We start from the raw sequence: 24,495 nt of genomic DNA, 5'->3' as shown, positions 1-24,495 counted from the left end.
CTTCATTGTGTGGAACGTCATGGGGAGCAGGTGTATAAATCGACTTTGGTGTCCTCTGGCACTTCAGCATGGACCTCCTGGGGGACTCTGGAGGAGAAGGGTTCCACTGGAAATTGTGAGGACTAGCCTACAAATGGAAATATTCAGCAGAGGGAGCAGCCCTTGATTTCTGCCAACACACAGGTGCCCTGCAAGTGACCACAGAAGGCCTTGGGACCCGAAGAGTGTAGGCGTTAGGTTTTTCATCAATTGCTGTAAATTATGAGCACATTGGCAGCTACTTACCCTGTGCAGAAAATTATGAAAAAGGCATTTTAAATGCAATTAGCTGTTGGTATTGCATACCAGATCCCTGGTGCTAAAAGTACACCTACCAGGCCCATTAAAGTCCCCGAAAACAGTATGAACTGTCTATCAGTCATTGCTATGAGATCAGCCAGTTTTTGGCTTTCGTTGGGGCCAAAATTATTGCACAAATCCAGAACCTGCAGGATTTTGAAGAGCCAAGAAAATCCCAGTGACCTAACATTAGTTCTACAGGCCTTAATGCAAGCATGGAAAATGGCCCCCCTGTCCTCAGATTGGATATCAGAAAGAAAACGTTATTGGGGGCCTGGTGACCCCCACATCTGGGTCCTGGTGCCGCTGCACCTCCTACAACATTGGTAAATACGCTCCCAGAACGTATCATGGACTAGTTAACGCTGCACAATATAGACGTGTTTAAGAACCGGAGCAGAAACCGCTCTTACGAGAGGGCCTGATTTGCAGGGGTGTTGTTATTACTGCTGCAGCAGTGACACCGGGGGTACAAGGCTGGTAGAGGATAACTGCACCCCAAATGTGGCTGTTTTTAATTTAATCGCCAAACCAACAGGCAGGGGCCAGGGGCATAGCACTGCCCCCAAAGTGCTCGCAGTGCGGGGGGTACCACGCACCATATATGTCAGAGGGGAGCCCACTCCGCCAGGTGCCCAACAACAAAGAATGTAAATAATTACAAAACAAACACTGGCGTTGCCAATAGGTCTTGCAGTAGGAAAGTTTGAGCTATTGGTCTTGTAAACGACAATTTTTTTATTTATGTGTTGGTTTTGTAAATAGCTAAATTAATTGCTTTGTCATTTACAATGCCAATAGTTATAACTTTCGCAAATGTGACACCGATAGTATTTGTAATGCAACATGTTTGTATTTACGTGACTTAGATGTATTGATATTACAAATTACAATGGCTTTTAATTGTTTTAAATAATTAATACTTAAATAAAAGTGATTTTAATTTATAATGGAAATAGCTTAAACTTTTGTAAATAACTTTTGTGAAGATTATGTTCAGTGTATTTTATTGTGATGAAAATCCAAGAACAGAAGTGAAATATTAACATTTTTTTGTGACATTTGTAAGCATTGTGCTATGTTTTGCTATGCTGTGCTGTTTTGTTATGCTATGCTATGTTTTGTTATGTTTTGTTATGTTTTGTTATGCTATGCTATGTTTTGTTATGCTAGGTTTCGTTGTGTTTTGTTATGGTATGCTATGTTTTGTTGTGTTATGCTATGCTTTGCTTTATTTTGTTGTGCTATGTTATGTTATACAGTGGATTTCTATAGCGCACGGCTACTCCAAAGAGTGTCCCGGCGCTTGTTATGCTATGCTATGCTATGCTATGTTTTGTTATGCTATGCTATGTTTTGCTATGCTATGCTATGTTTTGTTGTGTTTTGTTATGATATGCCATGCTCTGCTTTGTTTTGTTATGCTAGGTTTTGTTTTGTTATACTATGTTTTGTTGTGTTTTGTTATGCTATCCTATGTTTTGTTATGCTATCCTTTGTTTTGCTATGCTATGTTATGCTATGTTTTGTTGTGCTATGTTTTGTTGTGCTATGCTACGCTCTGTTTTGTTGCGATATGCTATGCTTTGTTATGCTATGCTATGTTTTGTTGTGTTTTGTTATGATATGCCATGCTATGCTTTGTTTTGTTATGCTATTCTATGTTTTGTTTTGCTAAATTTTGTTGTGTTTTTTAGGCTATGCTCTGTTTTGTTGTATTTTGCTATGCTATGCTTTGTTATTCTATGCTATGTTTTGTTATGCTATGTTTTGTTAAGCTATGCTTTGTTATGCTAGGTTTTGTTTTGTTATGCTATGTTATGCTATGTTTTCTTATGCTATGCTTTGTTTTGTTATGCTACGCTATGTTATGCTATGTTTTCTTATGCAATGCTATGTTTTCTTATGCTATGCTACGTTTTGTTGTGTTTTCTTATGCTATGCTATGCTTTGTTTTGTTATGCTATGCTATGTTTTGTTATGCTATGTTTTGTTGTGTTGTGTTTTGTTATGCTATACTATGTTGTGTTATGCTATACTATGTTTTGTTTTGCTATGCTATGTTTTGCTCTCCTGGTGTGTGGTTGTGTGTGATTGTGTGTGTGTGGGGTTGTGTGTGTGTGGGGTTGTGTGTGTGGGGGTTGTGTGTGAATGGTTGTGTGTGTGGTGGGTCTGTGGGGGGTTGTGGGGGTGTTGTGTGTGGGGGGGTGTGTGGTGGGTTGTGTGTGTGGGGGGGGGTTGTGTGTGTGTGGGGTTGTGGTTGTGCGTGTGTGTGAGGTTGTGGTTGTGTGTGGTGGGGGTTGTGTGGTGTGGGGTTGTGGTTGTGTGTGGGGGGTTGTGGTTGTGTGTGGGGGGTTGTGTGTGTGGGGTTGTGTGTGTGGGGGTTGTGTGTGGGGGTTGTGTGTGTGTGTGGGGTTGTGCATGTGTGATTGTGTGTTTGGGGTTGTGTGTGTGTGTGTGGGGGGTTCTGTGTGTGGGGGGGGGTTGTGTATGTGTGTGGGGTTGTGTATGTGTGTGGGGTTGTGTGTGTGGAGGGTTCTGTGTGTGTGTGTGTGGGGTTGTGTGTGTGTGTGTGGTTGTGTGTGGGGGGTTGTGTGTGTGTGTGGTTGTGTGTGGGGGGGTGGGGGGTTCTGTGTGTGTGGGGGGTTGTGTGTGCCATTTTTGTGAGGAAGCATTCATACAAAAGTACTGCATGCAACAGCCATTCGAGTTTTGTTGTTCTACTACGTTTGAGATACATTTATAGCAAAGGTCTGTAAATATGCAAAATGTCACGATGGTGTACATTCAGGAATTCAGGAATTTTTCGTTATGCAGTACAGTGTGACTTTGGTAGAATGACGGGAATTACACTGTCGTAGTTTGCGTTCACCCAGGCCTAGTGTTTTTAGGGTATTTTTTTGTCTGATGCTGCAGATGGAGCACTCGCAAAACCGTGAGCTGGGCAAAATCAATCTCTCATGTTTCATGTTCAAGAGGAATAGTTGCTCGTACACAGTCACGCCACTCTTAAACTAATTACAGGGTTAAAACATCAAAAGTCAAACAAACATTTTGGACAGAACAAGTAAACAAGACGTGGAATGGAAGTATGTTTTTGAAAGCAACGCAGATAAAGGGGTGAGAGAGAGCCTCCAAAATAGTAGTTATTTTAGTCTAACGAGAATTAGAGAAGGAAGAGATCGAGAAGCAGAGAGATTATAAACTATTGCAGTGTGTGATGTTTTAAATCATGAACGGTTTAAAGTTGCTAAATTGAAATGCCATATTTAAAAACGAAATACTGTTAAATGTGCTTTCATGCCGACTTTAATTTCAATATAGTGAAAGGCTGAGAGTATTCCACCATATTTATAATAAAATGGTACCACACTAACAATACTGTTTAACCGCATGCGTGCGGGCGGAATTCCGCCCGTACGCTGGGTTTTGCGAAACCGCACTTTACGTGACGAGCTGGGCTCGTCATGAGCGTGCGAGGAGGCTACGCCATGACGAGCCCAGCTCGTCATGAGCGTCGAAGGGGTTAAGACAGTATCCTTTAAAAAGTACATGTTTTTGCTGGTTCAAAATGTCCCGAGTAAAGCGTGAATTAAGTACATCAATAAAGGCGGGTGTCTGTCTATCTTGTGCTCTCCTGGCGCCTCGGGTCGGTTTAGTGTTAACACGTAATTGACAAACCCATCGTCAAGCAGGATGTCTCAGTCTATGTTGTTGCCTGCTGGCGCCTGCTGTCTGTTTCAAGCAGAGAGGAAAGAGCTAGATTAGGCGGATGCCCACGCTGCTAAGGGAGAAGGGAGGGGGTACCCCCATAAGAATGGCTCGGTCTGCCTTGTCCCCAGTGGTGCCAGTTGTCGGTTCCAAAGGAACACTTGCTAATTAATAATTGTAGCTGCACAAATGAAACTAGCCCACAGATATTTAAAGGGTTCTACATATTCCATGCTACTCTAGAAATGAATGAAACCAATTACTCATTAAAACTCACACGAAAAAGCATTTTGCAGTATGCAAAAAAAAAAAACATTTGATGGCCATGAAAATCGATACAAAAAACCATTCATGTATGTCCTTAATCATTTATAAGGCTCCTATTTACAGGATTGAACTCAACTAAATTGAAGATAATTTATCGAGAACCCTGCTGTCGAAACTGCTTTCCGGTGTTAATGTTATGAAGGTAAACTCGGTTCTAGTTAAATGAAATGAAAATCAGAAACGAAAAACAAAATGAAATAGAAGAAACAGGCAGTTTCTGTTATATTCTGAAGAACGATTTCTCAAGCCCCTGCAAGAGCACAGCTCACCTCTTTACCGGAGCTCAATGGAGCCGGGGACTTTTGATTGTAGCCTGTTGAGAGGGTGATGGGTTGCCCGTCCACAGGACTCCAGAAGCAGCAGGGTGCTACCGGAACACAACGTGCTGCTTGATGACCCTCCCACAGTACAGAGAGCACTGCGAGGGGTCGTGGACGGAGGCACTATACTTGTCTGCTGTTGGCGAGGGCAGGCAATGTTTAAACAAAGGCGCTGTCCGCTCTAATAAACTAAGGATGTTTAGTTGTGTCGCAATTACATGTCAATCTTAAAATTAAATCCTGCGGATTTGAAACCCAGTACAGCTCCTAAACGAGTGGGGTTGTATTATAACGTATTGCAGGAATAAAGTGGGAAAAGCAAAACGCCCTGAAAGCAAAAAGCCGGCCAGCCATGATTCATTAGTTATTGAAGGAGAAGCCGCAGAGCGCACGCTGGGCGAAGCCCTTTGATGTGCTGTGCGGCCGTGAATGCGCGTGCTTGTTTGGTCACGTGATTCACGTGAACTTAAAGAAAACTGCAGCAAGAAGCCCTTGGTTTGACGAGGATTTTGAGGACATGAATTCTCGCTCCGCTCAATGCGCTTGTGCGCATTGATAGGTCGCGAGACCTAAAAATTACTTTAAAAGTGGCATTAAGAGAGAAAGGTCGGCATAGGCCCTTCTATCATCGGTGGCGTCAAAACAAATTAAACAAGCATTTGCAATGCAATAGGTCTCGCATTAATTAAGTTTGAGCTATTGGCAATGCTAAATCTTGCAACACTAATTGCAACAAAAGTCTATAAATTGTCGGCCAAAAATATGTGTTTTTATTTTTGTAGCAATAGTGTCATGCTGCACTTTAGATGAATATGTTTAAAAGTAAAGTGTGCCATACTGCGATTGCTACAATAGTTAATTGTGGATGCGTTAACAATTGATGTGTGCACTGATGGCTGGTGGTGTGTGTGCCTGTGGAAAATGTGCACTCATGGCTGGTGGTGTGTGTGCCTGGTGAAAGCATGCACTGACGGCTGGTGGTGTGTGTGAGCCTGGTGAAAGCGTGCACTGACGGCTGGTGGTGTGTGCCTGGTGGAAGCGTGCACTGACGGCTGGTGGTGATTGTGCCCGGTGAAAGTGTGCACTGACAGCTGGTGGTGTTTGTGTCTGATGGAAGCGTGCACTGACGACTGATGGTGTCTGTGCGTGGTGAAAAAGTGCACTGACGGTGTGGTAGTGTGTGTGGTTGTGTGTGTGTGGTTGTTTGTGTGGTTGTATTTGTGGTTGTGTGTGTGGTTGTGGTTGTGTGTGTGGTTGGTTGTGTGTGGTTGGTTGTGTGTGGTTGGTTGTGTGTGTGTGTGGAAGAGGTGTGGCGCCGCGGCCAGGGCGACTGACTCCAGGATCTGGGGATCACGGTTCGATCCCCGGCACCGGCGGCAGATTAGCCCAGCACCATGTGACTCTGGGCAATAGCTTACTTAATCTTCCCGACGCCCCCCAGCGCCTAGAGACCCTAACGGGTGATTGTGCGCTTTACAAATGTGGATATTATATTATTATATGGTTGTCTGTGTGTGTGGTTGTATGTGTGCTTGTGTGTGTGGTTGTGCGTGTACTGTATTGAATGGCATCTCTTCATGTAGACATCGTATTTAATAACAGCTTTCAATATTTCCCAGAATTAAAACAAGAAAGCATTTCGTACTATGGTTAAAACGTATTACCTATAAATAATGTCTTGTTTAATTTTGTTCTTTAAATGCTGGCAACTTGTTTCTGCGTGTGCCAATGCTTGCTTATGGTTTTTTTTGTTATTGGGGGGCATAAATAACAGGAGGCTGAAGCTTGGAAAAAAGTACCTGTGCAACAGTTAGTGAGATAGCAGACGGTCTGTGGCATTTAGGCGCTACCTTTAACCACACCGTGACATACGACAAGCCGCCGTGCGGTGCAAAAAAATTGAAAAGTATCACAGCAACCACAAGCTGGGGACCCCGGGTCAGACGGGAGTGGGTTTTCATTCTGGCTCATGGGTAATATTAGCGTTTTACAAACTGCGCCAATGTGCATTCTGCGTAGTTTGTGTCAGCGCTTTACCATACCGAGGTATTACGAATACCGACCTGACGGTGGGGCTTTAGATACAGTGCCTGTGCCGGACCTGTTGGCTTCGCTGCTGGTCTACGAGGGGCGTGACGGTGTTTCTGGTACTATCTGACTTCCTGCATGTGAGGGGAGTGAGAGGATGTTAGTGCTGTGAGAGTGCTTCCGGTAGTGCAGGATTGTTAGTTTGGGAGGTGTGTGAGAGTGGTGTCTGTGAAGGGTGTGTGAGAGTGTTTGAGTGAGTGTGAGACGGTTAGTCTATGAAGGGTGTGCAAGTGTTGTACGTAGTGTGATGGTGTGAGAGTGCTGTTAGTGGGCAGGGGCGTAACACAGGCCCCCGCAGCCCCCGCAGTGCGGGGGGGCCCTGCGCTCCAGGGGCCCCTCAGGGGCCCCTCAGTCTGAGCGGAGCCAGCAAGGCACACCACGTCATCTTCTTCATTACTTAAGGTGCGCAGGCCGGGCCAGTCTCTAAATAATTGGTCTCCAGTCCAGGCCCGGCCGGGCCTCTGAAAGTGTACCAGGCACACACGAAGCAGGGGGAGGACAAACAGTGAAGGAGCGGAGACAGATGGGGGGGGGGGGGAGAGATGCCAGCAGGGAAAGGCAAGAGAGGAGGAGGTGAAAGTGAAACCAATGAGTAAAGGAGCTTTAAGAGAAGACAGGCCTGGGATGGAAGACAGAGGACACACACGGTGGGGGTAGGGGGGGTAGGCTTCAGTAAGTGAAGGGGGCCCCCTCTGTCTCCCTAAAGCAGCCTGTAAAGCGGCCTGCCCTGCACGTGCTGTGGACTGAAGAGAAACAAAGTATCAACCCTGCAGGCCCGGGACAAGGATAGGGTGGGGGCCCCAGAGAGGGCCCTGCTCCTCTGAGGCAGCACAGAGCTGACTGGACCTGGAGAAAGTTTGCAGCTCCAGGCTTCCCTACTCTTGAAGGGGCCCCCTCAGCCCCCACAGTAAAGAGAGTGCTGAGCACAGGCCTGAGCACTGCACACATGTTCTAACCAGCTTCGGAGGCCTGGAAGGGAAGGCACCCCAGGATTTATAAGGAAACCAGAGTGCTGGAGTGCAGAAACAAACAGTGGACAGAGCAGTGATCAGGAGAAGGTCAAAAGGAAGTACAAAGGAAGAAGCAATGCTGAGAGGGAGAGACAGGTGATAGAACTGTGTGTGTGCACGCAAAGGGGCTCCGCCCCCCCCCCCCCGCCCCTGGTGCAGGAGGCCTGGGACCCCTCAGCCATGCACCTGGCTTGTCCTGATATTCAGCAGACACCAGCATGTTCTGTTCTTTGTGCAGAGACAGTGCAATAAGGTGACAGTGCTCTGAAGAAATGTAAGTAACCCTTTATTTGTTACATTTAAGGAAGCCACTGATTCTACAGGAAGCCAGTCAGGGTTTTTTAATTGCAGGAATGGGTGAGAACTCTTGCAGAAGGCCTGGAAGGATGACTGCAGTAATATTCAATGTTTGACTGTGGACCAGGGGCGTAACACAGGCCCCTACAGTCCCTGCATTGGGGGGGGGGGGGGGGGGGGGGGGGCAGGGGAGGGAATGGGCCCCCTCACCCAGCAAGAGCAAGCACTGTTGAGCAGAACTGCCCTGCCAGTGCTCGCCGTGTGCTCTTCATGGCAGAGTGTTGCCTGCGTGGGCGAGGGGTGGAGGGCTGGCCGTCGATGGCAATTCACTTGAGGGAGATAGGCAGAACCAGCTCACGGTTTTGGGATGATGGTTCTGTCGAGGGCACTGTGGGGTGTTCATGGACCTTGAGGTTGGGGGTGGGGCATACAAGAGCGGGTGGTTACGGGCAAGCGTTGTGGCTTATAGTGGGCACGGGGGGGCTGCTGACTCCAGGCACTAGGAGTTGCCCCCGAGGGGTACATTCAGGCCAAGCTCCAGGATTCAGGATCTGGGAGGGCCAAGAGAAAGCATGGGTGGGCCGTGAAGATGAATGGAGGTACTTAGCATTTCCCAGGTATCAGTGAGTTGGGATCAGGCATGCTGGAGGGGCTTTGAAGGGGGTTGAGCTGCATACTGTACCTACTGCTGAGAGCATGTACACCAGATTTAGTTCTGCCTTTCTTGAGGTTTCACCTACGTGCTTAATCTCTTCTGTTCTCTCTGCATCAGGCTTCTTTCTCTCTACCACATGAATCTTTCTCCCCACCTCACCCATCTCTCTTTCCACCTCAACCTCCTTCCTTTCCACCTCACCCTGCTCACCTACCCACCTCCCCCTCTCTTGTTTTCTTTTTTCCCCTTTTCTTTTCATCTCTCCTTCCACTTCCTCTGCCTCACCCTCCTATTTCTCCACCGCTCCCTGCTCTCTCCCTGGCTCGGTTTCCTCTCTGTTTGACCCACCCCCATCTTTTTCTCATCTCACTCGCCTCTCTTTCTGCTTCACTCTCCCCTCTCTCTCCACCTCTCATTGGTCTGACTGCGCCTCCACTTCCACTCCCTTCTTCTCTCTAGCTCACCCAACTCTCTCTTCTTCACCCTCCTCTGTCTCTGGCTCACCAGTCACCCCCCTCTCTCTTTTTCACTATCCTCCCTCTGCCTCATCCTCCTCCCTCTCATCATCACTCTTCTACCTATAACCCTCTCTTCTCTCTGCTTCATCTATTTTTCCTTGACTCTCTCCACCTCACCCTCTTTTGTCAGTCTTGTCTTTCCTACTGCTGCTTGAGGAATAGTGGCTGTACTTATGTGGGTACATGGATGTGTGCAATCCTGCTGCCCTGCACCTGTTCCTGTTCTTCCCTGGTGGCCTTTACCATTTGGAATGACAGCAGCAACAAGGCCTGAATTATTTAAATAGTGTGCTCATGAGCACGCAGAACATCTACAAACACTTGAAAGCCATACATGTTTTAAAGAAGAAGTAATAGCCTATGCAACGTTTAAAAAAAGTTTTGGATAGTGCCTACTGCGGTACATGTACTCCAAAGAAGAGAAGTAACAATTGGATGATCAATCAAAGTTGCCAACCTAAGCTGAACCAACCAAACTTCAAACAGAGAGAGGTCTGTTTCAACCCCTAGCTTCCCACTGTGCAAAGATTACAACTTCTGAGAATGACAAGTGGTCCTTCAATTTGGTGGCTAGTTTCTCGAACAATATTTGACTGTCAGCTCTTTGAGCAGAATGCATTCTAGGTGAAACCCAAGCAAACATACACCTTATGTGAATGCTTCAAAACTGAACTATCTCTTCTAAATTGTGATTAGCTTGTCCCCTCCTCTTTCCTGTTTTCCTACTTCCTCCTACTAGTATATCCACCCTTCTCTCTGCTCACCTTCCTTTCTCATCATTTTTATCCTTCACCAGACTCATCTTCCACCTTCACCATTTCATACTCCTCTCCTACTACTCCCATCTTATCACCCTCTCCCAGTACATGCCTACCAATCATCAGTCTACTTGCATCACCCAATTTGCTCATCATTCTCCTGCTCCTATATTCTGCTTTCCCAGAGTCCTCTTTCATCTTCCTTCATCTAACTCAAACAACATCTTCATCACCTTCTCTAGTTTAACACTCATCACCCTCATACTCTTCTCTAATCAACATCTGTTAAATGTGTTCTCTTGCCTTCTACTCACTCGGTTACTCTTATTTCACCTACCTCTTTCTTTACAATTCTTTTGTTTTATCCTTTTTTCTTACCTTCATCTTTTTTATCCTCACATTCTCCTCTAATCACCCTCCTCCATTTCTCATCTCTGCACCTCATCCTCATTTCCTCATCAAAATGCTATAATTGTTGATAATCTTCCCTGCCCTAAAGGGCCACAGGTATGAAAACTGTTTTTCAGGACTTCTGTCGAAAAGACACCATCCCAGCTGCTAGTTAATTGACAACATTAGTGCGCTGTGTACTAACTTTTGATATGCCCCAAAAGACCAGATTCATTTGAAGCTTAAATATCTGTGTTTACCCAGATCAGAGACACTGAGAAGCTCGGAATATTTATACTGATGTAAGGACATACAAGTTGTCCCACTCTTGTGTAAGTAAATTAAGGCTGACAAGATTTTAACTTACTAAGTCACAGATTATAGGAACATCTTTGAAGAAAGTGTATTAGCCCACAGGAGTATCTTATCTCTTTATGATCTGAGGGGCTACAGCAGTGCTATATTCCATTTGTATCTATTCATATGACAAAAAAAGAGAATAAAAAGAATACTCAGTCACTGTTGCTCGCAGCAATGTGTGGTGTTTGTGCCATAATTGAGGTGTAATTATATTAGACTCAGCCATCAGCGAGTACCGCTGGAAATTAAAAGTAGGCAGTGCTGCCACAGGACAGCCGCCAGTGTTTTTTTCGTTTAATAAGAACTTGCCCTGCCCCAGTCAATGCTGTATCTGTGTTGTATTAGTGAAACTTGTCAAAAGTCTTCACTTTACAAAAGTCAACGGATGTGGTATTTGCAGTATATAGTGCTGCACTTTAAGAATAGCACAAAAGCACACTAAAATATAAATACTAATTCCACATTTTCAATTACTTACCATGGGATGGCAAAATACTATCAGATTATTGTGGCCCTGTAGTATCTCCCTAATGCTTTGTGATGAGAGCTTTTGTGTCTCTTTTGATCTGGTAGGAGTGTCACAGGCTTTCCTCCTTTTCACATGTGCTCATTGATAACCGCAATCCTCACTGACTTCACGCCTGTCTCCAGGCACTTCAAGCAGCCCATGGCATTGGTGCCTATCATTTTTATTAAACAATTAGGATGAGAAAGCGAGGCCGCTGGCCCAAATAAATCATAACGAAAAAGAACAAACATTGTTTTTCTGCTTGCAAATCGGCTTTGGGAGGGCCATGGGGCTACCTTGGGTGGGCCTGGCCCACCTGGTCCTCTCGCTAGAACCGGGCCAGGGTACATTCGAGGTCAGAGGCGCGCTCAACGAATAACAGGCAGTTTGAGGGTTCCTAAAGGGCTCTCTAGGGAGGGCTAACAAGGAGCACTAGAGTGCTGGCACGGCAAGCAAGTGTGTTTACGAGGTAGGGCCAGGTGCCCGGGACTGGGCGAGGCTGATTGTAAACATTGGGGCATTGACTGTGGTCACTGGGGGCTGTTCACCTGGACAATGGTGGCTCACAGGAGCGCTGGAGAGAGGCTGTGGGGAGGCCTTTAGGGGCAGAGAATCACAGGCCAAGTCTGGATGGCATGGGGCCCCCACTCACTGATGAGTCGGGGACAGTCTGGCAAAGGCCCGTGGTCCCTTTAGGGTGTTGAGACTCTAGAGAGAAGCTTAAGGAAGGGTCTGCTTACTGTGGCACCCCTTACAGGCCTGGGGAGAGGAGGGTCTGTGACTGGCGCCACTTTGCCTCCCAGCCACCAGTGCCGCATGCCTACTTCTGAAATCAGACCCCCAGTTGGCCCTAGTGTCATGTCACCTCCCACTGCCTACTACGTCATGTGCATTCTAACCTTCAAATCCAGTCCACCCATTCCACTTACCCAAACTTCCATCCATCCAACTAACCATCCACCCAACCAATCATCCACCATTCTCAGCCACACACCCATCATTCCATCCACCCGTCCATCCATCCATCCATTCAACTATCCATTCATCCATCCAGCAGCGACCGGTGCAGTTAATCGCCGAAGGGGGGAAATAAAGATGATAGTAAATTAAATAAATCCTATTCCAACATGAGTCAACATCACCCGCCCGCCGAGCTTAACGGCATCACCCGCTCCTGCATCCATCCATCCGTCCATCCATCTATTCAGCCATCCATTCCCAGCCATAACCCTTCCTTTCATCCATCCAGCCATACCTCTGTCCATCCATCCGTCCATCCCCAGCCACAAATCCATCCGTCCATCCCTAGCCACACACATCAGTTCATCCATCCATCTATCCATCTGTCTGTCTGCCCATCCCCCCCAGCCACACACCCATCCTTCCATCCATCCACCCACCCATCCATCCGTCCGTCCGCCCATGCAACCATCCCCAGTCACACATCTATCCTTTCATCCATACATTTTTCCATCCATCCATTCCCAGCCACACACCCATTCTTTCATCCATCCATCCATCCATCCGTACTTCAGTCCACCCGTCCAGCCATCCCCAGCCACATATCCATCCGTCCATCCCTAGCCACACACGCATTCGTTCATTAATTCATCTATCCGTCCGCCCAGCCACCACACACCCATCTGTCCTCCACCTATCCACCCATCCCTCCACCTATCCATCTACATCCCTCCATCAATCCGTACCTCCGTCTGCTCATCCATCCATCCGTCCATCCATCTATCCCCAGCCACACATCCATCCATCCATCCACCCACATCCATCCATCCGTACCACCGTCCACCCACCCATCAATCCATCCAAAGTGGGGCAAAGTGGTAGGTGGTGGGCCGGGCCACGGGGGGGCCCTCCATGTATTTTGCAGGGGGGCCCCCTCAAGTTTCGTTATGCCACTGTTAGTGGGAGACTGCTACTCTATGAGGAATGTGAAAGTGTTGTTGGTAGTGTGAGACTGCTAGTCTGTGAGGGATATGGCTTTTGTGGGTATTGTGGAACTGCTAGTGTGGAAGAGCTGTGAGAGGCTGGTGATAGCAGGGGGATAAGAGAGTGGTGAAAGTAGTGTGGGGCTACTACTTTACACTGATTTACACTCACCACCAAGCCAAACCGGCCGTCACCATCGAAATGCTGCTGCAGTCATTCGCTGAGGGTGTGCATGTTTATTTTGGACAGGATGTGTCACTCACATTACTGGTCCGAAATCATTACCTAGGTCATTGCTAGAAGTACACAGCTGAAAGTACATTTTAGTACCGAAACTGCCTAAAGTGAAAGCATGTTAAAAACAAGTATCATGAAGACATTGTCGTACTGCCTTCATTGTAAAGGCATCTTGCTGTTCACCCTTCATTATAAAGGCTGTTTCACCTGAAATTACCACAATCATTGGCTGCAGCAAGCATACATGCATTGCAGTCACAAACATGTTCAAAACTTCCCCGGGTTGTTTGAAGACAAAGTGTACTGTTTTAGGTATGTAATTCACTAAAGGGCCCAATCTGACCCCGCCCAACTTTTACCTGCAGTAGATACCAAAGTGAAGGTGTGCAGCACGCTATTGCAGTAGTGGTACAAAAGATTCATTTGCAGAGGATGTGGCGGAATGGTCAGAGCTCCCTACATAAATATGAATCTGTCCTTATATAATGTAACTGGTGCTCATGTAAAGCAATCCTAAACCTGTAGGTCGCGTTTGCACTATTTAAAAACTACAAAACAAAATACAAGATTGGTCAGTGTCGGATTCACTAACCGAATGGGGCAAAACTGTGAATAGACTTAGATTGAAAAAATATACATTTACAAAACGGAGTTTGACGTAAAGCATTAGGAGAAGAGGGAATGAAGTAAGAAGAGAATATCAGTCCTGCCAGTTGAACTACTGGCTTTTGAAAAGGCAGTAATGACGGATTTAGGCGGTCTGACCAGAATGGACAAGAATGTGTTCCATAACCCTAGCGTATTAGAACAAGAGGCTATCAAGCAACTTGCAGCCAACAAAGATATTATCATTAAGCCTGCTGACAAAGTGGGAGCCATTGTTATTCGAACAGTCACAGCCTATGACCAGGAATGTTGCAAACACCTAACCGACAGAAGGAACTACACTATCCTACATGAAGACCCCACAGAAACGCTAAGGCTTAAGATACAGGGAATGGTGGAAGAATTAGTGGCTCACGACTGGCTGTCCAAGAAGGAGGCAGTGTTTCTAGTTCAGAAATCGCCCAGGACGCCTTATTTTTATTCCACCTTAAAAATACATAAGGATCTAAACAAACCCCCTGGGAGACCTATCGTCTCCGGGATTGGTTCCATTCTCGAACCCCTGTCTAGATTTGCTGACGCATTTCTACGTACCCTGGTACAGGCAACAAACACATACCTAATGGATACTAAAGATGTACTCCAGCTCTTACAGGATCTAGCTTTCAATCCCACCACACAACTACTACTAAGCCTGGACGTAGAGAGCCTGTACACTACCTTACCCCATGACGAAACCCTCAATATCATTGAGGAAGCCCTGTTCTCAACAGCTTGGAAATACCAAACACCCAGGAATGTGGTGATGGAGTGTATCTCTCTAGCCCTCACAAAGATTTTTTTCCAATATGAGGATAACATATATTTGCAGAGTCACAGGACCAGCATGGGGAGCACCTTTGCCCCTAGCCTGATCGGGCTTTACGTCCATTACCTGGAGATGAAAAATATTCTTCATCCAAACAACCCTTTTATACACAATATAATAACATGGAAGCGTTATATTGACGATGTCCTGGTCATCTGGGAAGGTGATCTACAGTCAGTTGAAAAATTCATGGAGTGGCTCAACAAACAAAACAATTTTTTTAAATTTACGAGTACCACATCCAATGAAATGATGGTCGTTTTGGATTTAAACATTTACCCTGAGGCAGGTTTTCTGAGAACAACAACGCATTTCATACCTGCCGCCAGAAACTGCCTATTGAGGTATGACAGTTTCCACCCGCGACTTCTACGGGATAACCTCCCATATGGACAGTTCCTCCGCCTGAGACGGAACTGTTCCAACGTGGGGGACTATAAGACACAAGCAGCAGACCTCAGGAATAAACTTCTGAACCGACAATTTCCGAAACCTGTGATTGATAAAACAATCAAAAGGGCCCGCAACAACCATAGAGAAGCCCTCCTTGAAGAAAGTGAATTGACCGAACAAAAGGAGCCAAACAAAAGACCCATTTGCGTTACAACATATAACACAGATTCGAATGAGGTCACAAAAAATGTTAACAAACACGGGCGAACCCTGGTATGTGGCAACCTGCATTTTGAAAAATCCCTTTTTGCCCATAGGCAGAGCCGGAACCTTAAAGATATCCTGATCCACACACGCCTCCGTGAGGTGGAACCCCAGCAACCGTCACTCCAGTGTGGTAATTGCAGCAGCTGCCATTTAACCAAAAAGAGTAGACACCTAACCTTCAGGAATGGAAGTACTTGGGAACAAAGAAAGTACACCAACTGTAACAGCAAGCACGTGATCTACATGATCACGTGCCCTTGCGTGCTTGAATACATAGGAATGGCAACCAGACCTGCCAAATACCGGATAAATGAACACAAAAGCAATGTCAGGTGCAAAAAAAACACGACCAAGATGGCCTATCACTTTTTGAGTGAATCCCACTGTGCAATGACATTCAATGGACAATCATCAAACAACTGAATCCAGTGAAAGACTTGTTTGAAAAGGAGCAACGCTGGATATTTCGTTTGGGTACTCAAATCGATGGGCTTAATGATGACATCCCCTGTGGACAACTGTCACAGTGACCCCCCCTTTTCCTGTTTTCTTTTCACTTGACCATCACTGCCTTTTTATATGGTCCATTTGGAAAGCCTATGAACATGCAGGCCCTATGTGTAAACTTACTATACATGAATGGAGGTATATTTTGATACAATTATGATCTGAACCTGAATTTTTGGAGGAGTTAGTATTTTATGAATAAACGTTTTAACTCAGTTTCTCATCACCAACCAGCATCACTATGAAGGAAATCACTCCTGCTTTAATTAAATCCTTTATATTGTGCCTCAATGCCCCATTAACCAGAAATGCTCGGTTCTTACACGTGTGACCATAATACTGATCCAAGAAAGATTCCGTGCCTTCATTCTCGATCAGCTCTGCAGATGACGCATGCGCGTCTACGCGCCACTTCAAGGTCGACACACGGCCCACTGCGCATGGGCATTACAGGAACACTAACCTGTTGCCATCGGCGCATGCAGCATTTCGCAACACTAAACCCAGGAGACTATACGGGCGCACACACGAAAACCGGAACGACCATATAAGGTCCTTTTCCGGTTTTAGCGGCACTTAAAGGTAATTGGAGGCCTTATATAAACACTACCCCTGACCGGTTCGCATTATCGACGGAGCCACGGGCAGGGGGAGACACGGACAGGGATTCTCCTGCATTTTGTGAGTACAACACAGCCGATCTATACGAGAGGGGTGCTTTCAACAACTTTATCAAGTAAGTCAAAGAAAGACCATGAAGATCTTGACTTTTGCGATCTGGTTTTTGTTTTTGTTCTTTTCTCTAATTGAGTTTGCTATTTAGCACAACACTCCTCCTGTTTAAAAGGCTCATGGTGTAAACAATTAGTTTGGTAGCAAGTATGCTCTAATTTCTTCCTTTGTGTATTCATACAACAATGACTAAACCTTCAAACCCTATGGATATCTCAATAGAGCGTGTGTTTTATGTTATGTGTGTGTCTGTCTTATGTTTGTCTTTTTTCCTTTTCATGGCACCTCACAGGACTAGTTTGACAAATTTTGTCTAGATAATGATGCCCCCACTATTTATTCAGGTCACTGAACCAGCATTTGGATAGTCAATTAATATAATACCATTTGTCTATTTTTTTAATGTTCTTTCCCCCTTTTTATCTACAGGTATACATTGATGATATCTACAATATTAAAAAGTAGGCACACAATAGCCTCGGAAAGCCGAATTAAACTGACTATGTTTAAAATATTGATGTCCTTTGACATATAGTTGTGAGTAAGGTGGGGATTGTGCACCCCCATCCTGAAGAAGATGCTTTGCATCGAAACATGTTGACGCACCAATGAGGTGTTGTACTTTACTATACACATACACCTCGACACAAACCTTTTAACAGTTCCAGCACGGAAGCAAATTAAAATTTATTAGACTTCACGCGCCAGGCCCTTTTTAATTTTTTGCCACTATCTTCACTCCAAACCCACCACTCACTGAATAACATAACCCCTTCGCACACCACATATAGTCATCAATTAAGTGCTTCCACATAGTCCGTAGGTTAGTAGCACGCCGCACCCCGTAGAGGGTTGCGAAGACCCCAATGATGAAGCATGACACCAAGGGTCCTTTTGGTGTATGAGGGGTATTAAAAGAACACTGAGTGCTCTCCACCACCGTGGGGACTACTCTAGAAACACCCAGGTGTGGATTCTTTCTGTTTATAAAATTATGCTTGGGGAAACCGAATCCACCCCATTTAATCTCTCCTCTCCCCTCTTTGTTGTATTTAATGAGAATATGAAGTGGCCACACAAGACAACTGTGGAAAGAGCACGGATATGCAGATAGGAGCACACAAAAGGGCACTAGGGCCAATGTCACCTTCATAGACTGACTTTTCCAAAGATTCGTGCCTCATGACGCAGTGGCCAGTAATTCTGCTCTGTGTATGAGAAATGTATGGTTTATTTGATGGCAATGGCATCTACTTAATGCATGTTTTATTCATGAAAAATACTCTAACCTGCAGCAAACTCACAGCAACTGACAGTGCGCTTTACCCTGCCACACTGATCATTGGTGTCGGGGCATGTAATTGCAGGAGCAGGCTAGGGTTGTGGTGGTGAGTTTTGGGGGAGGGGAGCTCCCATCAAGGGTGGAAAGCAATAGCGGCACAAGTGCACGTGCGTTCACAGGGCAGTAGTAGAAGTGTTCATATACAAAGTTGTGCCATCTCCTGTGTGAGCAGTGGTAGAAATAAGGGACTTCGTATAGCTACAAATTGTGATTTTGTTGCTACCAGAGTCCCTGGTTTGTGATCCAAGCAGCTGAGCATCAAGATTGTATCTCCAGACTGGGACCTGCCCCACCCCCAGCCTGCGTGGCTGCTCTGAAATCTGGTGGTTCCTTGGACAGAGGGAGCCCTAAGGAACAACCACTGTCGAGGCGCTGCCTGCCCACGCTTCAAGGTGCACTGTGCTATGCTAGGCCGGGCAGTGCAGGGAAGCTGTGCAGGGCGTAGGAGGTAGCCCAAACGCCGCACCACCTGTGAAAACGTGAAAGGATGTTTGACAGCAAGTTACCCATTCAGGAACAGACACTAATTAAACATCCACTGCAAGAAAAAACTATTGTTTCCAGCAATTCCAAGGAGCTTTGTACGTGACTGTGGGGTGCACAAGACACGCTCAGTGATGGGGGAGGGATTGAGCGGCCGCGCTAATTTAAAAAAAAACTGAAAAGTGAAAGTTTTACAAGGCGCTTTGGACGTGACTGATAGGTGCACAAGACACGCTCTGTGATAAGGGAGTGAGCGGCCGCGCTCCTAAAAAACAAGTAAAACAAAACAGATTAGAGGGGGAAACAACAATGTGCTTCGGAAGTGAGAGATGCACTGCAAGCACATGCACTCTTGTGGAGTGAAGGGAGGGGGTGGCAAATGGTGAGCATTTCGCAGCCGCTTTGATGTTCTCAGTGGCCACGCGGCTCACTGAGAACATCAAAGCGGCCGCAGAAGTCCTCCCAAAGCCTGCAGGCGGACAAATGGTGCGCTCGCCCAGCGCACATGCACTGTACCTCATCCGCCTGCAGACGTTGGGAGCATTTTTGGGAGCCCTTTCTATGCTCTCGCAGAGCATCGCTACGCGATGGCTCAGCGAGACTTACAAGGGAGGTAATGGACACCCATCTACCTCCAGAAAGGCCACTTAGGCACCTACCGGGCTGCTGGCGGCATCAAACAAAGTGGAAACTGGCCAAATCGGCCCCCAGGCTGCTCAAAAAGTCAGCTCCGAGGTGGAATTCCAATACCGGCTCCTCGGGCATTGCCCGAGTGCCCTCGTTACCAATCTGATGCTTGCTGGGGAGAGTCAATAACTTCTGCGCTCCCCGGCATGAAACAAATCAGCTAGCTAAATGGTACTATTTATAGCTCTATAAGAAACTGGGCATTTACTCAGGTTTTCCTTGTGAGTCTGTCCGACTTAAAGGGAAAGTAGAGGCAATTTAGAACACATCATGCATGAAAATGATCAAGTACACATTCTCCTTCAACAACCCGGGGGAGCAACAATGCTCTTTCCGGTCAAACGTATCTTCAGATCCGTGAGCAGGACACATGCAACACATCTACAGAGCTGTTCATGTCATTCAGGATACGGTGGTCATCTCTGCCTCAAAAATGAACTTTTTAACGGCAATCTATTTTACTATTTCCGGTTTATGATTAGTGACAGCTTCACGTTCCCGTGTTTTTCCACGTATCCTCTTAGGGTGCTCCGTGTGTGTAAGCATGCCTTCTTCCTGTGCCAATGACATGGCGTCAGATTGGAAAGTAAGCAGGCAGGCCTCTTCATGTTGACAAAACAACACAGGACCCTCGCATTGGCATTCCGCGCCATTCAAAGTAATTGCCGTTCTATGTGCGACAGGTAAAAGCGCCAGAGATTTCTAATCTTTCTATAAACGAAGGAATGTTCTACGGTTTGTGCTGTACATCAGTGACACATTTTAGCAAGACCAAGGTCACGAGGGCCCACTCTACAAAGAGCCATATATTTCATCCTGGCAGGAGTTGTGTGTGTTTAAGTGTTTCCATATGTCCCCTTTGGCCTGCAGCAACAGGGGGCACTTTTACAACTCGTCATGCCTGGGATGGTATGCCTACAATGTGTAGAGAAGCCCCCTCCAGCCCCAAACCATACTGAAGATATTACAGCGCCAAGCTGCGTTGTTGCTTCTTTGGCCCCAGCACAAACAGAATTAGCACGTTTGAAGTTCCCGTGTCACACAATATATATCCGGCTGCTGTCTCACTTCCTTCTAGTGGTTCTGCCTCCCAAGTGCGTGTGTTTAAAACATTCATTAACATATTTAATTGAAACACGAACTTCAACAAAAGCAAAGCGTCTGCTATATAAATATACCAAACATACATGTTCAGGGAAGAACAGGGACATGCATGTTTTACACACGCACTTCAATACCTTCGAAGTGATAGATATGACTGAATATGACACAGATCACACAATACCCTGGTGTGGTAAGCGATTACTAATGGGTATTGATTACACAACTCAGAACCGCACACCGTACAATACATGTGCAGAATAAACAGGGTCCTAGCTGCATATTAGATCCACCAAACAGTACTGTGTAATGGTAAACAGGAGAATGGCTCCACCGCTGGGTTCTGGCCAAAAGAAGTATTTTTGCTGATAGCAGTGTGTTGTTTTCAGCTGAAAAAGTGAACGGCACTAAGCCACTCTGTAAATGGCCACCACTAACATCATTTATATCCGGGGTAGGGGAAGGTGTCAAAAGGGAAGGGACTGCAAGGCCAGGCCAGAATGGTATGTTTGGCAATCATGCATTTGAATGCGTTTTTAAAATGACGATTGAACTTAACTAAAACGTTTAAATAAGTGTAGACCTAGTTAAAACTTGCAAATTTAATAGAATATTTGTGAGCATTTTTGAAGGGGGCGCAATGATTTTTTTGTCACGTATGGGGTGGGTCGCGGCATTAAAATGTCCGAAGAGCACTGCTCTGACGTTTCAGAGACTCAGTCAAAGCTGATGGGATGGAATCTGCCCTAATGCAAATGGCTTAAAAGACCACTCTGTGAACCCGCCTCCTCCCGGCCCAGCCATTTCAATATCAGGCCGACACACAGGACTGATTCTGCTAGTCCCACTGACCCTTCAGAGGCACAAGCTTGGCCGGCACTGGCCTGCCATGTGACTGTCTTTGCCCGCGTCGTACTGTACTTTCAGAGTTCCTGGCCTGGCCTAGCGTGATTGAACCAATCCTGTCTTCCTGGACTTTCGCCCTGCTTGAAATGGAAATCTATCCAAGAGTAACTGTTTGCTCATGATAAGTACAGTACTCGTCTGTTAAAAGTTCGACACTCTTGCTGAAGATGTGCGTATCCTCTCCCTTTAAATAAAAAAAAAGGAAATGTCCATGCTCAGTACCTGCTTATTCAAAGCACCGGCACCTTCACAACAGACTCTTTACCAGCACAGTTGGAATTTTAGACATAGTGAGTGGTGTGATTCTCTGCCCGTCTCACTCCGCCTCTGCAAAAGATACAATAATTGGTTTCTGAATAAAGGCCAGCATTTGAATGGAGTGCAAGGCCAAGCTCCAGGTACAACATGAATTGGTCCTTTCTCCTCCGAGTTACCAGCAGACAGAGATTTTGTTATGTTGATCAAATTACATATCGGCTGACCGCAGAAAATGAACAATACACGCTGGCCTCTGACCTCAGACATTTAAAATATTTCTTCCTGTCTGATGGGGCTTGCGGTATAGTCGAAATGGCCAGCATATTCTCCCAGAGTTTTGCATTACCTCAGCAAAGAGAAACGTACAATTGGTTTAATAGGGGGTGCAATGTGCTATGACAGTCAGTAGGTTTTTTGTTTACCGTGTGCACTCTACACACATGGTAAGGCAATCCCATTAGGCAGGTACCTTGGATTAGCCTAAGGGTGAGACATATATCTAAGTCAGACAGTTAACTATGCAGTGGTCATTTTTTTTGTCTTTTGCTGTATCAACAAGCTCACGTGGCAGCAGGGGGAGGCGCGTGCGCGCCTTGCGCGGCAGCAGGGGGAGGAGGGGGGCATATAGATTCAATTGCCGGAGCGATAATTGCTACCATATGGTGGCGCTCGCTCTCACAAGTGATTCTCCACACGCGCACACTTTGGGATTGAAGGCAATGGACCGCGTGCATGGTTGAGGGTGAAAAAGGGGACCGATGGCTAAATGTCTCCTCATATCAGCGCATGCGCGCTGCGTAGGCGAGACCTAAAATGGAAAGCACTTAAAAGGGAGAGAATAAAATGGATGGGGGTAACAGATGAAATATAAAGCAGGTGATACAAAATGGAAAAGGAAAAGAGATATCAGAAAGTAGGTAACAACCAACAAATGCAAAATGAAGAAGCAAACATGAAAAGAAAAAGGCAGGAAAATACAAATATAGAATGGAACTGACAGGAAAAGAACAAAGGAGTTTCAAAAATAGAAGTGAGATCAACAGCTGAACATGGCAAAGATCAAGAGCAGGAGCCCATGAGCGGGAGGCTGTTCAAGAGTGGGAGGCAAACACAACAAGCATTGGCATATCCAATAGGTCTCGCCTTGGTGACCTATTATTGGCTGTGCTACTGCTTTACAGCTGTGTTGTACAGCATTCCCAGTGCTGTGCAGCACATGTAAAGAAGAATGAAAAAAAAAAGCTATGATGCGGCCGCCGACATCATCAAAATGATGTGGCTGATTTGTAGCCAAATGAATGTATCTATCCTCGTTGTATTGGTTAATAAAAAAAAACAGACTCATGCAAAAGCATTTTTAAAACACATGGGTGAAGCAACAATGGAGAAAGAAGCGACACAGGGCAGAGGGTGGATGCAACACTGGCATCCGGGAGGGTGAAAACAACATGGAGCGTAGGTGTGGGTATTAAATACGGGGGGCATGGGTGAGGGAAAGCAACACAGAGGCCATGGGTGGGAGGGTGGAGAAAAGCAAAACACACGAGAAAGAGAGAGAGCAATGTGGGGTGCACGGGAGGAAAGCAAATGGTGAAAGAGAGAGACACCTGGAGGAGATGGATAGGAAAAGCACACAGGTGATAAAGCAATGCAAGGTGGAGAAGCACATGAGGGAAAGCACACCACAGAGGGCAGTGGGAAAGAAGCACACTAGGGCGAGCACACCACAGAGGGCAGTGGGAAAGAAGCACACTAGGGCGAGCACACCACAGAGGGCAGTGGGAAAGTAGCACACGAGGGAAAGCACACCACAGAGGGCAGTGGGAGAGAAGCACACAAGGGAGAGCACATCACAGAGGGCAGTGGGAAAGTAGCACACGAGACAAAGCAGACCACAGAGGGCAGTGGGAGAGAAGCACATGAGGGAGAGCATACCACAGAGGGCAGTGGAAAAGTAGCACGTTTCTGATTTTGCCAGTTGTCTTCTCCTGTATATCTCAGCGCTCCAAAGTTATTGAAAAATGCAGGCAACCGCTTTACAAAACAAGGAGATTTATGATTAGAAGGAAGGAAACAAGTGTGATTAGAGTGAAAATTAACTGAAACCCGTATGATAATTATACAGTGTCAGTGCTACAAATTATGCCTTTGACATAAAAATATCCGAATTTCGTTTATATCTTTTTTTTAATTATTATGTAGGTTTATTTAGACTTGTGATCATCACTGAGTGTGCGCAACTGCTGTGCTAACATGAGGCCTGACAGGATCCGGGGAGGGGGTGCACACACCCTCACAGCACAAGCCCCTTGTGCCATCGCACTGCTTGTCCAGGGTCAGCACAGTTTATGCCTGAGACACAAAAACACCCTTTGCCCTTATCAGTAAGAAGCAGCCCGGGCACCTCCAGCGAGGAGTGGCCGCAAAATTTGTGCCTCATGTCTGTGGCAAACGACGACCAACACCAAACGATGAGAAAATGGAAAATAATGGCCTTATTAACATTTCCGTGTATATTCTGTGATAATTGTAAAGTAAACCCAGCCAGTAATAATTGTCATTTGGCAGTACTGTAGCGCCCACTCTGTCATTATCAGGCACTATAGAGCTATTGACAGTTCAGAGAGGGTTGGCCGATTTGAGCTGTAATCAACAAATGTCTGTGTTATGTTAAACCATGCTATGCCTCCGTTGGTTATATATAGTGCTTTATGCCACCCAAAGATCACATGAAAGCACAGAGTCAGGATAGGAGAGATAGAAAACAGAGACCAGGAAAGAGACAAGACCGGGAGCGAGCAGTAGCCGCGGCAGACGTGTCATGGGACACGGCATGGCCTGATGGAGTGGGAGGGGAGGAGTGCACGCCTCTGCTAATTAAAA

This window comes from Lissotriton helveticus, chromosome 3_1, assembly GCF_964261635.1.
Source record: "Lissotriton helveticus chromosome 3_1, aLisHel1.1, whole genome shotgun sequence".
Lineage (NCBI taxonomy): Eukaryota > Metazoa > Chordata > Amphibia > Caudata > Salamandridae > Lissotriton > Lissotriton helveticus.
This window is presented reverse-complemented; position numbering follows the sequence as displayed.